At 41.5% G+C, this 17,492-nt stretch overlaps 1 protein-coding gene across 4 annotated transcripts in view; it reads left to right on the top strand.

The window, feature by feature from the left end:
• The first annotated feature begins 15,083 nt into the window (after positions 1-15,083).
• LRRC4C (leucine rich repeat containing 4C) overlaps positions 15,084-17,492 on the top strand; it is an 899,516-nt gene continuing 897,107 nt past the window's right edge. For all 4 annotated transcript variants that reach the window (XM_050955351.1, XM_050955348.1, XM_050955346.1 and 1 more), the window contains exon 1: positions 15,084-15,701. The gene's annotated coding sequence lies outside the window, so the exon portion shown is untranslated. The remainder of the gene's footprint in view (positions 15,702-17,492) is intronic.

The raw sequence follows: 17,492 nt of genomic DNA, 5'->3' as shown, positions 1-17,492 counted from the left end.
TATTTGGAATTGTTTTGCACCGTGGCAAGACTTTTCAGCTTACAATCAATACACACAGGAATGAGGAGTGGTGGGGACAGGTGATAGAATTGCACAAAGCTCAACAGCTATGGCTGGCAAAGGTAGGAATCTGGGGATTCTTCTAGGGTTGGTGAGTGCCAGAGGGACACAAAGAGGGATGAGTAAAGGACCTTACTAGGGAACTGATTGGGAGGAGAGGGTTACGTGAGTGCTGGAAGATATCTGGGATGTTGAGGAGATAGTGCTAGATGGAATCTGGAATTTCTGATGGTGTCTGGGGTTCTGGAATGGGTGGGCATGGGGTATAGCTGGGTGGGAATCTGGAGAGTGGGCCGGGTCATAGTGGGAATAAAACTAAATGCCCCTGAGAAAGCTGGGGAAGCTTGTGGCCAGTTAGTGGGGGACTGGGTGTCTAGCAGGAGATGAGTCTCCAGCAGATAACCTGCTTAACACTGTCAATCTTTTTATATTGGGATTGAAATCCTGTAGGGCAGGGATTTTGTCCTCCTACCCATCTATACTGGATGTAGTACCCTACTGACACTATATCAATAGAGAGGAGGGATAGTCTTGAGCAGGAGTGGCCAATCTGTGGCTTCGGAGCCACACGCGGCTATTCAGAAGTTAACATGCAGCTCCTCGTATAGGCACCAACTCCGGGGCTGGAGATACAGGCACCAACTTTCCGATGTGCTGGGGGGTGCTCACTGCTCAACCCCTGGGTCTGCCACAGGCCCTGCCCCCACTCCATCCCTTCCTGCCCTCTCCCCTGAGCCTGCCATGCCCTTGCTCCTCCTCTACCCCTCCAGAGCCTCTTGCGTGTCACGAAACAACTGATTAGGAGGTGCGCGGAGGGAAGAGGAGGCACTGATCAGGGGAGCAGCCCGTGGGCGGGAGGCACTGGGAGCTGGGAGGTAGAGCTGATACAAGTCTGCTGACATATTACTGTGGCTCTTTGGCAATGTACACTGGTAAATTCTGGCTCCTTCTCAGGCTCAGGTTGGCCACGTCTGGTCTTGAGATTAAGAAATTGAATTGGGACTTAGGAAATCTGGGTATTATTCTTGATTTCCATACAAATGTCCTATGTGACCTGGGCAAGTCACTTAACCTCTTGGTCTCAGTTTCTCATCTGTAAAATAAGACTAATAATACTTCCTTACTTCTCAGATACTGTGAAGATAAATTTCTCAACGTTTATGAGCCTTCAATTTGGTTGAGATAAAGGCCAGAAAAGTATACAGATTTATAATGAATTAACAATGTATATTTTTTCAGCTATTTCATGCAATTGCCTGTTTAGTTTATTCATATTTAGGATCTGTTTCCCCCCCCGAATAGGCAGAGAAACAGCTAAAGCATTTAGTTGGTGCAATGTACCTTTTCTTGGGGTAGTGTAAAATAAAGATCCTTTTTCATAGTTATCTGAGTGTCTTTGTCCCCGTCAGTAATAGAAATCCCTCTACACGACTTCCTCATTTTCCACAACCACAACTCCAAATCAAAAGTAAATCTCTTTGGAATTTCCTTTTTTTAAAAAAACTCTGTCATTTCTATCTCATAATAGCAGGTAGAGAGCACATTTTTATGGAATATCACTGCTCTTTTGGGGCAATTAAAGGCATGAGTTTGCTTAAAATCTCACTTGAGCTAAACAATAATCCCTCAGGAAAACACTGGTTCTCTTGAGCTTTATTGCTTAAAGTGAAGTTTTAGTTAGTAAAAATGACCTTGTGAGCTCCCCTATTTCATTCTCTCACAATGACTTCAGAGCACATTGCTCAGAAAATGATTTTTTGTAACAAACTCCACTTGGGATTTAAAAATCTCAGGGCTGCCTGGCATCATCACAAAAGTAATAAAGATGCTGCAACTAGAAATTTTTAGCAGGCAATTCTGCAGATAATGATGTGTGAGGCAGAATAGAATCTAGCTCAGTCTCTCCTAACTGGATTGGCTCTACAAGGCTGTGAAAAGTAAACGTGTTTCTCTCAGAAAAGCCAATAGTTATGACTCTGACATGCACAGTGATGAGTTTGTTGAGTAAGAAGGTATCATTGTACACAGTCATCACTAACGTGCATATATATTAAATAAGATGGATGGTTATTTTTAAAAAAGCAACATAGCCTATATTCTGAAAAGAGCTGCCCTAATCATTCCTGTTTGAAAGACTATATTATCTAGAACAGTCACCACATTATTTGAGTGAGGAATGACGTGAGAGAGTGTACTCTATTGGTATGAAATACATACAAACAGTAACAAAAACAAGGAGCCTGGCTGGCTCATAAATTGGTAATGGAATATGGAGCCTGTCACATCTCTCTATAGACTTTGATAGAAAGTAATACGCTTTTTACAGAAATTTGAAACCTCTTCTAGAATTTTAGAGAATTTTATTACAGAATCATATTCTTGCTATAGAATTCAATAGGGTGCTTAAAAATACAATAGAGAGATCATTCTCTAGTATGAGCTAAATCTTCATCAGCATGGATCAGAGAGGATGAGGAAGGTAATTGTAAGCAGTATATTGCTGGTTCTGAATTTCGATGCGATGGAGACTTTTTAAGACACATCTAGCTGCTGCAGGAAGTGGCACTGATGACTTGGGAATGGATGCACTTCTCTGAATCAGTATTAAACCAATTCTTAGAATGCTGTTTGTGGGAAATATGTCGCTGGAGGTGCCATCTCTTATGTGAGATGTAAATCTTGAGACCTGGACCTCTTGTGCAGTTTTAAAGACTCCTTTTAATTTTTTTGAAAGAGAAGAATGTTAGTTCTGTGAACAAGGCCACATTCCAGCTTGGGCAATTATATTTTTCCTGGCAAAAAATTCTCTTTAGCTTAATATTCTTCTTCATTTGCTTTCCTAAATTACTGTATAGACTATGTCTTCACTGCAGAAATAGGTGTTTGTTTACATGGAAATAACTCTCTGTGTACAACCCTGGTGGAGTGCAGTAGTTTTGTTCCTCAATTTAATTTGTCTAAGTAAATCCCAGGTGGGAAGTACAGGGTTGACTGTGACTAGCTACTGTGATAGACCCAGGCCAGTTGGGTACAGCAGAATATCAGAAGGCAGATATACTGGCCACTGGATTAACAGTTTTCTGTTCCCTGACTGATTAGAGCAGGGGCTGCTCCAGGCTAATGAGAACACCTGACTCTAATTAACCTGCAAAAAATCATGTGAGGCCATTAAGTTAATGTGACCACCTGACTCTAATTAAGGCCCTGCTGATACTATAAAAAGGGCTCACTCCAGTCAGGCAGGGGAGAGCAAGGGAGCCAGAGGAGAGGAAGTGCGGCTGAAAGGCTGGTTACTGAAGACACCCTCAAACCATCATTAAGGGAGCCCTAAGGTAAGAGTGAAGAAGGGAGAAGCAGGAAAGCTGTGGGAAAGGTGTCCAGGGAAGTGTAGCAACTCTGGCAGTGAAAGGTTGGCTGCCAACAACTGCTACCATTAGAGTCCCTGGGCCAGAACCAGAGTAGAGGGCAGGCCCGGGTTCTCCCCAACCCACCGCTACAGAAGGCTAACCTGTTCTGAAATAAGCTCCCAGGGACGACAGAGACTGTGGGAGTTCTCTCACCAACCTCCTTGCAGGCCTATGATGAAAAGGGCTCAGTAAACTGTAACCCTGGCCCTAGAGAGAGAAGGGCTATGTGGAGGGTCACAGTGAACCACTGAGGCTAGCATAAACTACCTAGAAGGGCAGGACCCATGGGGTCAGAGCTCTGCCACACTACACTGAGGTAAAAATTACCTGTGCCTGGCCTCCGCTGGGATTTTACATCAACATAGATGTCTTGATGTAAAAATACATCTTTTTTTTGCAGGACAGATAGCTATAGTGTTGCTGGGGGCTGTTAATCAGCTGTAACATTCCTCTCTAGAAGTGGCTGCCCTTTAATGTTAGGTAAAGTGACCCTTAACCAATCTCACACAGGTGCTGTTCATGCTTCCTGGTTAAAGTTCTCTGAAATCTTAGGATGAATGGCAAAGTGCTAATATGTATGTGTGAGGCAGCAGCTTGTTGATATGCCTTTTAGAAGCCTGAGGTAAAATACTTATAACCTGTATTTTTGTTCTATGAAATGACAAGCATCTCTCTCTTATTAATGAGAAGAGCAATCTTTCTGAAGTTGAACACTATCATCCAGCTGTACAGTTTATTCCAGTGTTCAGTTATTCCACCTATTCAATGACACTAGGGACTCTTCCCCCCGCCACTCCCTTTGGAACATGTGACAATTAGTAAACATTATTGCTTTGGCTGCTGACTGTCTAAAGTAATATTGGTCAGGGTCATTCTTCAGTAATGTCCATTGGTCTGTGAAGTTAGAAATATGTTCCTCTGTAATAATAGAAACCCCTAACTACTGCAGATTTTCGAAATTGCAGTGATTTCTATGCCTACATTTTGTTAAGGACACCTTTTTTCCAAGGGGACTCATGTAACCTAAGTGGCCAAATCTATTTAAAGATGCAGTCTATGGACTTATGTGGTACTCTGTGGCTAAAACTCTCGCTATTGCACATGAAACTGAGACTTCATGACTTATTGCTCTGAGCTGACTTTAACAGGTTTAACAGTCCCTTGAGTGTTAACTGGGAGGAATGGTGGGTAGAGCACCTAATGTTGCTCTGCAGTCACTGCAAAGGCTGGTCTGAATTCACACAGAATTCCACTGCTTTAATTGAAGGCATTATTTTAAACTGATCAAGGCATGGTCTGTACTAGGAATTTACATCTCTCAGGGATGTGAAAAATCCACACTCCTGAGCATAGGCACAGATTCCATGGGTGCTCCGGGACTGGAGCACCTCTGGGGAAAAAAACTGGTGGGTGCTGAGTACCTAGTGACAGCTCTGTGAACTGCTCTAACTTTTAGCAGCCTTACCTGTATATAGGTTGTGCTGCCACCTGGAGTTGCTGGAATGGAGTGCTCCAGCAACTCCCACTCCCACTCCAAAACACCTCCTCCTCCTCTTGCCAATGGTATTCCTGTACGTTGGGGGCTTCCAGGGAGCATAGGGCTGTTTGTTTTAATATATATTTTCCATAGGAAAACTCAGTGATGGACAGTGCTCACTAAATGGAAAGCTATAAATGGCTGGTTTTATCCTCTTGTTCAAAGTATAGCTTTGGGCCTTATTTATTGCACCCTATTCAAAGACTGCTGTAAAGAGAGAATTATTAATTTTTTTCTCACCAGCTTTTCTATGGTGCTCATCACTGGAGCAGGAGTGCTTCACAAACATTAATGTATTTATTTACACAACAGCCTTAGCACAGGAAAGGATTGTCTCCCTAGTCTCAGTGCCAGTGCTTGGCACCACAGCAGCCCCGAGCAGCAATTTCAAAAGAATGTCCTATTTAGACCCTGGGCTACAACATGATTGTCAACAAAATCTTCAGAATGTGCTTGTCAAACTCTAGCACGTCTCTACTGAGCCTGTGTGAACTGAGATTTTCAGAGTCTCATTACAGGTCTGAATCTGGGTGATTTTTCACAGGAGCATCAAAAGGAACACCCCTGATTCTCCCTCCCTCTGCCACATTTCAAGTCCCTGCTCTAAAGCACGGAGGCACTAGAACTTCTTAAGAAAGCAGTTGTAAGATTATTTTTTTAAAAAAAATTGGGCAAAACAGTGTTTTTTCCCAGATCCCATTCTCAGAAATGCCTGAACTATTTTTGCTGAAACTTTCCAAAAACTTGAAGATACAGAATGGAAAATTTCAGCCCAATAGTTGATATTTTCCAAAGTTAGAAGACATTGGGAACAGCCTTAGTAAGGGAAGTGTCAGGCAATCTTAGCTCAAGTTGGTGCTACTAACTCTGTCTGGAATAGTTTGCCATAGAATGTTATCATTTAAAAAGGAGAGTAGAGCTGAACACTTTTCCTGTTCATGTATTCCCAGTGTTTCATGCTGTAATGAAATCCTGATATCTGTATTCTGTGTCTTCATGTTGCATTTCACTTGCCTTTTAGTTTTTCCCTGCAGGATTATAAATGTTAGAGATGGAAAACACCTGCTGCATTAGGTCACCTACCATCTCTCCCTGCCAGTAGCAAGACTGTTCCCTATTGTACACTTACTATTGTGTTTTCCAGTCTCATTTTAAATAGTCTAAGTCAACGGGCTTTCACCATTTCTTTTAAATTATTATTCTACACTCTAGTACATTGCATCACACAAGTTGTCTGATATCCAACCTAAATATTTACTTACCTTAATTTCATCTAATTATTACTAACCTCTTTATGACACAGAATTATCCTATTCTTCCTTAAAGAAGATCCTGTTTGAAAGTTAACATTGTTCTCTTGTCCCTATACTATATACATTTAATTTTTAAGACCAAATTTTTGTTTGGTGTAGTAAATTGGTTCAGCTTCATCAAAGCTATCCAGTTTACACTATCTGAGGATCTGGGCCTTTCTTCCTAAATCACTTTATAGCCATAAACAAAGCTTTCAGGGTGGTTCTTTGGTTTTATTTTGTTTTGTACAATGACTCCCTAAATCCCTCATTGTACTTCCTTTCCTTGCTTAACCTGGCTGTGGACTCACCCCTGCGGTGCCTCCTGCTCGTTACTTCTGGGAATTAGCTCAGTTCCAGGTCTGGAGCGCCCTCTGCAGGCCGGTGATCTACCTGTCCTCTGGCCCCATGTCCCTCCCTGGACCCGGTGCCCTTTTATGTGGAGTGCTGCCCCCAAGCAGTCACCCCTTTCTCTGAGGGTTTCCCCATCCCGGGGGACACCCACCCTCTATCCCCACTTTGCCTCAGTATATGGCTACTGCCCAGTCTCCATCTCACCCTCGTTCACTGGGGCAGACTGCAGTATCAGCCACTCATCATAGGCAACGGGGTTTGGACCTGCTTCCCTAGCCTATCCCTGGGCTGCCCTTTGCAACCCCTAGTACCTTTTAGCCTAATGTTAGACCTCAGCCTGGGACTTTCTAGGCTAGAGCTCCCCCACTCCTCAGCCTGTCCTCAGCCTTGCTCCCATCAGGTACTTTGTCTCTAGCTCCTGGCAGCCAGGCCCATCTCCCTCTACAGCTAGAGAGAGACTGACTGCTTCTAGCTCCTCTGGCCTTCTTATGAGAACCCGTTGCTCAGTTTGGGGTGTGGCCCCAGCTGCAGCCACTTCCCCAATCAGCCCAGCCTAAAGGCTGCTTTCTCCAGCCACAGCCCTTTCCCAGGGCTGTTCTTAACCCCGTCAGGGCAGGAGCAGGGGTCCACCCTGCTACACTCCCTTACCCTCTGTTCTTTCCTTGTTGATACAAAACCCAGTTGGATTTTACTTAGTCTCTCAAACGCTTTCTACTTTTTTTCTGCGGCAGATTTTCTGCACATTTTCTCACTCCAATCAATATTCCTTGGGGCATTTCACATTTGCTCAAAGTCAACTCTTCTGCTCCCGACATTCGTAGAGGAGATATTTGACTTTTCTCTCCAGGTGTTTCCTTAGCATTTCTATCTCTCTGATCTCCTACTGAGCTAACCAGGAGATAGGATACACCCATCACTTTAGGATCTACTGGAGGCAGTTTACCTTCTGCATGCTTTTTAACCCTCATTCCACCTCCAAAATGTGCCAGAGGAAATCTCTCTAGTGTTTCATTGCAGTGCCCATCACCATTGTTCTGAGCGCGCTTGCTGAAAGTATGAAGTTTATTAAGGTGGGAATGATGCTATGGCTTATAGCCAATTATTTTTATTTCATTATTTAATTGTGTTATCTATTGTCATGGTTAACTCATTATTTCATATTTAATCAATGTGTAATGAGTAGATTTAAGTGTATAAAGTATAGATATAAGTAGGAGATGGTCATTGGAGTATAAGATCAAGACTTTTTTATGAGCGATGAGTATGTAGGCAATATATAAGTAAAGTAAGATTTCAGCTTAGTCTTACCTAGCCTCGGGCCTATAGAGTGTTGACATATATAGGTGACCCAGGAATAACTCTGTACCAGTAAAGTTGCAAGATTATCATAAAGAATGTGCCATTAGGTGATTATGAAAATATGCCACAGTGTACCTGTCTAGACACATCATTGTAACATCGTGGAAAGTTTTGCTCTCACCACAGATTACTATGGGAACACATTTACATAGCTATTAATGAGATCCTAATGAGACTAAGGGGATCTAAGAGAACACCTCTGAGAAAAAGGATATGGCAAAATTTATGGGGTGTGGAGCTACAGATAAAGAAAAGGGGGTTGGAACCCTCATGCATATGAACAAGGCAGTACATGTGGTCATAACACAGGACAAAAAATGGTTCCATGATATGGATAGGATGGTTCTCCATCAGGAACCACCCCCTGTTGACCACCTGTTGGGAGTATGAATACAGCATTAGCTATTGTATGGACTCCCTCAGGTTTTGTATGCATGCTTGTGATTGTAACCTTAATTATCTGCTTTGTGAGATTTATAATACAGACATAGTTATAATACTTGTGACTGTTTGTGATTGCTATATTTGTTCTTTGTTTACTTCTAGTGATTCTCCTAGGTCCGGAGACTCTAAGTGTGATTCTCACCCTGTTGATCTTAAAACCGGTGCAACACAGGACATGTACTTACTCATTCACGAGGGACACTGTGGTTTAACACACAACTATTGATCATTATATCAATTCAATTTAAGTAGAGGGTAGAGGTTCCATATGTTAATAATAGTACACAGAAACATTTTCCTCTCTATCATCCAGCCCAGATAGATATTGACCAGAAAATGCTGGCAAAGAATGGCTGCTCACTGGTGTCGGTTGGCATTGTCAAAGGAGCCTAAAGGAATTAGGTGACCAAATACATTTGAAATTCAATGACAGCTGGCAGTGCAGCCTAACTTCCATAGGTGCCTTTGAAAATCCTTGACCCCGTCTCCAGATTCAACCTCACAAGAATATTCCCCTTCACATTTGCCACCTTTGATGACACTTGTAGCAGAGTAGTCAAGGAATGAGTGGATCATGGTCCTCTCAACTTCAAAGGAGGTTTGTCTGAATGAGAGTTGAGGCATAGTCCTGCAAGCTGACCCATTCAGCCTGACCATTGTTGCACCAACTTCACCCCTACCCTTGAGGAATTGTCAGTAATTGATAGTGTCACTAATACCATTTGTAGTAACTGCTCTATAACTAATGAGACACAAGCATCTGTACATACTTTCATGCACTTGAAACTATGTCATGGGTATTTTTATCTTTGTACTAAGAATGACTAAACTGGTTTGGACAAAATAAAAACCAGCCTGAATTTGAAGTCAGAACTGAAATCATGGGCTCTAACTTTTCTCTTTCCTTTGAAAGGTTTGAAAAAGTTTAGAACCAGGAAAACTGTTGACCATGGTGATGTGCAGGTGTGTTAGCGAGGGTCAAGAAAAGACAAGTTGATAAATTTCTTGTTTTATATCATGGACAAGGCTGTAGCAAATTGACAAAAGTATTAAACTGAAAATAACAGCTGTTTAAACCCACAATAGCATAACCTTGTTATGTATGAGCCCCCTCCAGCCCTGCTCCATCAACAGATCTATTTCTGAGATAATACAACCTAGTACATACACTTACAGTAGCTCTTACAAACATTAACTGTATTTGAGGTCTATTAGGCAGTAGAACAGTCTCCTAAGGAAAGTGGTGGCGGTCCCAATGCATGGGGAAACTTAAAACTAGACTGACAAAGACCTGGTAAATATACATTAGGGAGCAATCCTGTACTGACTGGGAGATGGACTCAATGATACAATAAGTCTTTTCCATCTCTAACTTTTATGAAATAATTATGGGGATTGCAGTTGAATGCAGTTACTTCATCAGCTTAGGCATATAACTAGATTCTCTCCTTTAGAATCCCTCTCATAATCATGCCTATTGCTGCTGCTTTAGCAAGTATACTGCCCCTTTAAAAAACAAACTTGCAAGTGCAGCTGGAATGTGTAAAAATTCTGATTTGCCTTTATTTCAACAGGGAGTCTTGGGCAGTCATTTTGCCTAGTTTAAGGAAAACATGCCAGTTAGTTTCTCTTATATAGTTTCCGCTTGATAGAAAAACATCTGAATAGTCCAGGTGAAAGAGAGACTGTGTTGGTCCCATAAAGAAAAGGATTCATGTTTTCTTCATCTTTTCGCATTCACCCAATTGATCATACAAGTGAAACCTTAGCAGTTTTAGTGGTCCCACAGCCAAATGACATGATCCAAACTGGAGCAAGGTTAGAAGACCCATTCAGCTTATGTTCAAAAGGTCTGGTAAAAAGCAGAATCTCCCTATCTCAAAATCGTTCCTCCCACGAACGCAGTTACCAGCTAGAACCCTTTTACCTTCCTGATGAATATGGGGAAAGGGAATCTTAGCCTAGTACAGGCCTTTACACACTCCACTCCCTAGCATATCCACTTGCAATTTATGTATAATAATAAAAACCCTTAGTACTTCTGCATTTTCAAAACATAATACAAATGCTGTAGGGAACCGCGGAAGATTGTGTAACGGTCTAGCTAGGGTATTTTCGCTTTCTTGACGGCCTGTGGAAAGCCCCTGCTTACTAAGCAGCTGGTCACTGTAGGACACGGCAAGCCAGCTATAGCCTGCTTCTAACTGGTTAGAGCCAGTTTGTATGGCCCTTGGCCAAAGGACGTACATCGCCTGTGGAAAATCCCTGGCCTTTGGCCAAGGGGCGGACAGAGCCGTGGAAAGGCCCTATTTGCATATGTATGAGTTGCTTCTGTGTTTTGTATATATAGCTGTATGCTCTCGGCCCCGCCTTTGGACTCCGTACCAGGCCGAGCTTCGGTGCGCTGGGTTCCCTGCCTCTGTGACAGCAACGCCAGGAGTCTCCGTTGCGAGTGTGTCACTTTGCCTTCATTAAAGCCAATAACTGACAGTGTGTGTGGGCCTCGTTCTTGCAGAGCACCCTGGGTAGGCCCGTAGCCTCCCAAGAACCTTACAAATGCACATGTTTAAGAAATCTCTTTCTCTGAGAGGCCATTACTGCCTTTCAGATCTTGTAGGCTGCATGAGGAATAGAGTCACTAAAGAGGCTGTGTTCTGTTGACCTACACTGAATTTCCTAGTTCTTTTGAAGGAACTAGGAAATTCACCTGTACTGTGAAGATGAGTACAAAGCTTGCTTGCTGCATTCCTTTTCACACTAGTAGGACTAAGAAGGAAACTCAGACACAGCTGCTGAGAGAATGAAAATCTCTGAAGGATTGAAATATTGATGAAACTGTCCCACTCACCCTATTGTTATTGGCAGTCAAAAAACTGGAACCAATGTAAATATCAGAATCATGTTCACAGGCAAAGGAGGCCCAAAGTTAAGGCACAGTTGAACAGCTAAAGGTTCCAGGGACTTTAACAAATGTACTGAATCTTTCAGTGATCCAAGAGACACATGTAATAGTTATGCTTTATAGCTTTAAAATATTTTTTCTGTGTCGAGTTGAAGATCATAAATGGGACTGTGACCTTAAAAAAGGTAAATTAAAAAGAATCTGCTACTAATAATCTCTTAGAGAACTAAATAGATTGTAAAAATCTGATTTGACCATTAATGCTTTTACTCACTGCAGTGATGAACCTACACTGGTCAATCTTGTTTTAGTTTAGTAAGTTTTGCTCTGTTTCTCAAACAACATAGCAAAGGTGCCCTGTATGTTTTATCAACCAAGTTGTTTTCACTACAAAGACAAATGCCTGAAAGAAAGATCCAGACCAGTAATTTGAAGAAGTCAGTTTTTGATAATTGATCCTTCTCCCCCTCTTCCGAAAGAAAGAAAAGGCATAACATTAAAGATGAATGCAAGAGCCTCTGTAAAATCAATCTTTCAACAGGGGAAAGAGCATCAATAATTTTATTTATGTTGATAGGAGTCAGATATCACCTCTATAATTAGGTTGGGGTTTTTGGGCAAGGGCAAGAGGAGTTTGGGTTTATTTTCTTCCAAAACTCACTTTCCCTGTTGATAAGTGACTAGTCCAGATGAGTTTAGGTAAGAATTAGAACCTAACAGGAAGATCAACTATATTCAGGGAGAGAAAGGTGTTGTAGGCTGGAAATTAAGAGAAGGAGCTCTAGAGACAGCACATCTGTCTGGTTTGTAATTTTTGTAGATGGCTCTAGTTTTTGTCATTTAGTTTTCTAAACTGCATAAATTGATTGTGGTCAGAGGCTCTGATGGGATCTTAGTGATTGTTTTGGTTGCATAAGAATCCTGTAAAAGTAACTTGAGACTCCAGATGATATTTTGTCCCCATTTGCACATTATCATGGAGTGATCATATGTGACAGTGGACAAAATAGACATAGAATCATAAGACTGGAAGGGACCTCGAGAGGTGTTCTAGTCCAGTCCCCTGCATTCAAGGTGGGATTAAGTATTATTTAGACCATCCCTAACAGGTGTTTGTCTAAACTTCTCTTAAAAATCTCCAATGATGGAGATTTCACAACCTCCATAGGCAATTTATTCCAGTGCTTAACCAACCTGACAGGAAGGTTTTCCTAATGTCCAACCTAAACTGCCCTTGGTGCAATTTAAGTCTGTTGTTTCTTACCTTATCTTTAGAGACATCTATTCTTATAACATGGACCTCTCCAGAGACTGAATGAGACTGGTGGCCAAGTGGCTACGGTTTGAGAATTGCTGCTAACAATCATTTTATTCTAAACCATCCTTTATTAAATTCCATTCCTTCATATGCAGTTAATTTGAGGCAGAAATAATAAATTATAATGGAAAGTCTCTTTCATATAGAACCGCTTATTCAGAACAATCCCAGAACTTTCAAGTATAAGATGTGAATTCCTCAAATCATCTTGGTGGTTACAGTTGTTTGACAACACACACCACAACAACGCTTAGGACAGGAAGTATAGAATGCTTTAGTCATCTGTAACTAGACAGATAAATTTAGTGCAGCAGATTGTGATTGTCCACACTGGAACTTGACCAGGACACTGGTGCTTCCTTACAGAAAGTTCTATGGGATATTTAATTATCACAAGTGGCAAACCTAGCTTCTTGAGAATCACTGAGCCTACTAATACCATGGTGGAGTATTGGTTTGGTCCTTAATTGGAAAGAGCATCTGTTGTTCCCATTGTTTAGATAGTGTCATTGATGTTTGTGGCTGAAGGAAATTAGCTTCTTCCTTAAGGGGTTTACAGACAGTGATGGTGGTAATTCTGGGTAGTGTGTCGGGGAAGGAGTTAAAACATAAAAACAAAGAGAGTTGGAACAGTTATGCTCAGCACGTCTTGTTCCAAGATTTTTAATGCAAATCATTTGTTAAAATTGGAGTGTGAGCTAAATTAGGGTTGGTTGGTCAGTGGTAGAATGCTATATTTTCAATCTTCTGAATCAGTTCCCTGTAGCATCTTCTGTTTTCCCCTTCAAATGCAAAACAGATCCAGCCCCGTTTAAGTTGAATAATCTGGTGAGCCCACAGTCCAGAGTTTCATGGTTGTAGAGTTCACTTACGAACAGTGCATCTTTATTCAGTACTTCCATATAATCAGTGGGAATATTTCTGAAAGGTGAGGAATTGATTGCCCTGAATATGGCAGTCCTCTATTCCGAGCAGTAATAGCAGTGCCAGAGGCAGTTTCCCCATACTGCCCAACCAAAAAGGTCTGAACCCTGTCAGGAAGGACCAGTTAAAACTGTGGGAAGATAATTCCATCTTTGTGCCCATTCAGTCACCACTTATTTTTCAGTCCTTGACCCAATGCTACCAACAAGGCGTTTGACTAAAGCTAATTATGAAGGTTATATTTGTGATGTGGGCATGTTTATGCTGAGACCACTTCATTTCACATATATCATTGACCAGCTATCTCTGTCTGGTATTGATAGCACTTACTGCTGGCCATAGTTGGATTCAAACCCTTAATCTAGAAGGCTCCGTATCTCAGTACCACTCCACTGAGCCATCCAGTCTAAACACAGTCATAACATCAAAAAATATTCACATCTCTTGAAAAGTTTTTTTTTTCTTTGTTTGCAGGTATCCTTTCCTCTGATTCCTGAATTGAATAATATATAGTGTAATCTTCTGGAAAAGACTGGGTTTTAAATAATAAAATATTTACCTGCACCATATTGCTTGAATGCTGAACTTAAACAGAAGAACCCAGTAAAACACCACTGGCTGAGCAGAGTCTTCCAAGAGAGTGAACCTCAATGTGAATGGTGCTCCGCAGCTAGGATTTCTACACCCCAGATGCTCAAAGGCTAATGCACTGATGAAGGGCCACTTCTTAACCAATATACAGTACTACAATTCCATTCTGTTGGCTGCATGGCATCATATTATTGAAGTACACTGTGCTGATAACTTCAAACTCATGTCACATCACTGAAATATTTCTGTAGAAGAATAGATTTCATTGAGAAACAGAGAATTATCAAGCACACCTGGAACCATAATGTCTTATGTCTATCAATTCAAACCCTGCTTGACTCACTAATGTTTTTCACACCTTATCAAAAATCTGTCTGTTTATACCAATAATCACTCATCTTTGGATATTTGTTTCCCATCTCAAGATTGATAGGAAGGGGCTGCTTTTAAAAATCATTTATATGTAGTGTAGCGGTGGATTTAAAATATTGCGTAGGTCCCTTTGAGCCTTTTTACTAGCCTAATGAATCTCTCTCTGAACGTTGTTTCTCTCACAACTGCCAGGTCATGGCCCTAGGCTTCTAAAGCATTTAGCACCCTCCTTTTATCCTAAATAAAATAAGATCTCTGGCTCTGGTATTCCTTGAAAGTAATAATCCAGATTAATTCAAGCTACTGTGGAAACAGTTTCCCATTCGACCTGCAACTAAATCTAGAGACTTCCCCCACAGAAAATACACACACACATACACACCACACACACAGAGTACGTAGAATGCCTTGAAGAAACTGTAGCTAACCACCTTATTAGTATTCCTCCCTCCTCTGTGTTTCACTTGCAGCAACAGAGGGCTGAGCAAAATGCAGTAGAACAGGGACAGAGACAGAGCTGGCAATCATCTCAATGCAGGCTGCTGAATGTAGGGGGTGGGGGGATGCAGCAAAGCAAGATTAATAACCTTGCCATAATCCTGTGCACTCTGGAAGGAGATACCTCTGGTGACGGAGCCATTCTTGTCTTGATTAATTGGACTGAGTGAGTGAGTGGCTGGCAATCCACCTGGTTTGGAGGGGACCCCTGTGTTTTGCTGTTCTTTGAATCCTCTACCCATCTGAGAAGGTAACAGTGAGACATACCATCTGCAGCACACACAGCAGCTATTGGAGGCTACTACTGACAGTTTGCACTACAGTTTTTGGTGAGCAAGAAGCCAGGTATCATGTACAGTGGAGATTAATATATCCAGGGCACTCAATTTCACAGTCTGGTCTCTCAGCCACCTCCCCCCAGCAAACACCCTTTTCCAATTGCCTTTGAGTTCTGGGCTCACTTTTGACATAGTCTTTTGGACACATTTTGCTGGGAATGGAAGATCTGTAAATGGAACCTTTGAAAACTAATCATTTTGCTCCTATGTGACTTGAAAAAATAAACAGAAAAAGAAGAATTCAAGTCCATCTGGAGGAATTTTTAATATCCTTTGGAGAAGTTTTAGGAGGGACCATCTAAAAGGTAAGTCCAGGGGCTTGCCTGCCCTTTCTTCCTCCTTATGTTGTTTATGCTTGATTTATTTCATATCGAAAGAAGCTAAAAGATGAGTATGGTGCACCTATAGTGCATGGTGACACAGTGTGGATGTGTTGTGGACTGTGCTTGTCATTTGCAACCCCCCCCCCCCACACCTCTCTTTGATTTCCTTTTTGATTTCCTTAGTATTTGCAGAGCTAAAGTACCTGTAAAATAATGAGCCAGAGTGTTGAGAAATGTTGGTAAAATAGCATTTGAAAGCTTTTTTTAGTTTCAAAGTCCAAAGGAATTCTCTCTCATACACGCACAAAAAGCCCACGCAATAACTTCAATGGGAGTCTCTGTATTTTCACAAATCATGTTTTTTTTTGGTCCTGTATGCATTTCAGTCTGCTCTGAAGCAATGAATATGCGAGTACAGAAAGCTGCTCCTGCTGCTGTTAGCTGGAGCAGATGACAGAATGGAAATTGTTGAGGATTTGTGGACCACTCTGTTATGGGAGTTTCTCTGCTATTGCTTCTCATTAACCTATTGAATGCATCTTGCTCTGTTTTAAGGCTACAGCATTTGCAAAATATTTGGGGTCATATCTCTAATCCTTCCCAATCAGATTAAAGTGCCAATCACAAATGGTTTCTTATCGCCTCTGATTTATTTGGATGGGAGGGGGGACACAAGAGGGAGGTTTAAGGTGGCATCAGGCATACAGGTGTTCTAAGTAACTGCCTTGTCCAGCATGTTTTATTGTAGGGTAACGTTTCCTAGGATCTATTAAACCACTTGGCATTTGAGATATTCAGGGTCTGAACCTAGAGCCCCCGACAGGTGATTTTCTTCAGGAATGCTGAGACTGTTGTAGCCATTCCCATCCGCCAATTATTTAATGAAAGTAAAATACTATTGTATCACAGTAGCATCAGGGATCCTGCACTTGAAGGCGTTTTATTGCTGCATTGACAGCACTTAGCTTTCCCAAAGAGGTGAGAGATCCATTTGTAAATACATTTCTGAGATGCCTGGTTCCCCAAGTGGAATTGCTAGGGACTTATTCCTTCTCAATTATATGAATATGAATGACTGACTAATACTGAAAGACATGGTATCTATTTGATGGAATTATCTACAGCTAGCTAGCTGTTCTAGAAAGGCACAGGTATAAAAGTGGCAATACTGAATAGGCAGAGATAGAGGGGTGCTGAAGCGTATATGTATGTATATATAAAATAGGTTACAATGCATAAGACTGCCGAAGACACATCCTATTTGATGTAGCCTTTTTATTTGCTCCATTATGTATGAAGAAATGTAATGAGGCTTTTTTTGAATGGGTATTGCATTGTAAAACTAAACACTTAATGAAAAGGCCTCTGCTACAGAGTAATTGAATAATCTCATATTATTACATCTTGCATGTCAATCAGTCTCTGCCTGTATTTGTGGCTGTTCTCATATACCAGCTTGATAGAGGGATTAAACAAGGAAAGCTGGTTATAGCTATGTTTCCCCTTGTTTTCTGCAAGTGATATTCCATCCCGCAGCAATGTTACTGTATAGGAATATGACAGGCAAATCTGTGTCCGAACACAGTATAATTTACCATTTATTTCCTCCCACTATTCTTCTCTTGGACCCTCCTCATCTTCACATGAGGCATATGGATTGCGATTGCTTTTACATTTACATTGTCTCAGGGGGAGGATTTTAAACACAATCCTATGGGAATCTCCAGGACTCTTTTTTCTTTTGAAAAGGGAACTAAGGTAAGAGTCTTCAGA

This window comes from Gopherus flavomarginatus, chromosome 5 (genome assembly GCF_025201925.1).
Source record: "Gopherus flavomarginatus isolate rGopFla2 chromosome 5, rGopFla2.mat.asm, whole genome shotgun sequence".
Classification (NCBI taxonomy): Eukaryota; Metazoa; Chordata; order Testudines; family Testudinidae; genus Gopherus; species Gopherus flavomarginatus.
This window is presented reverse-complemented; position numbering and strand designations above follow the sequence as displayed.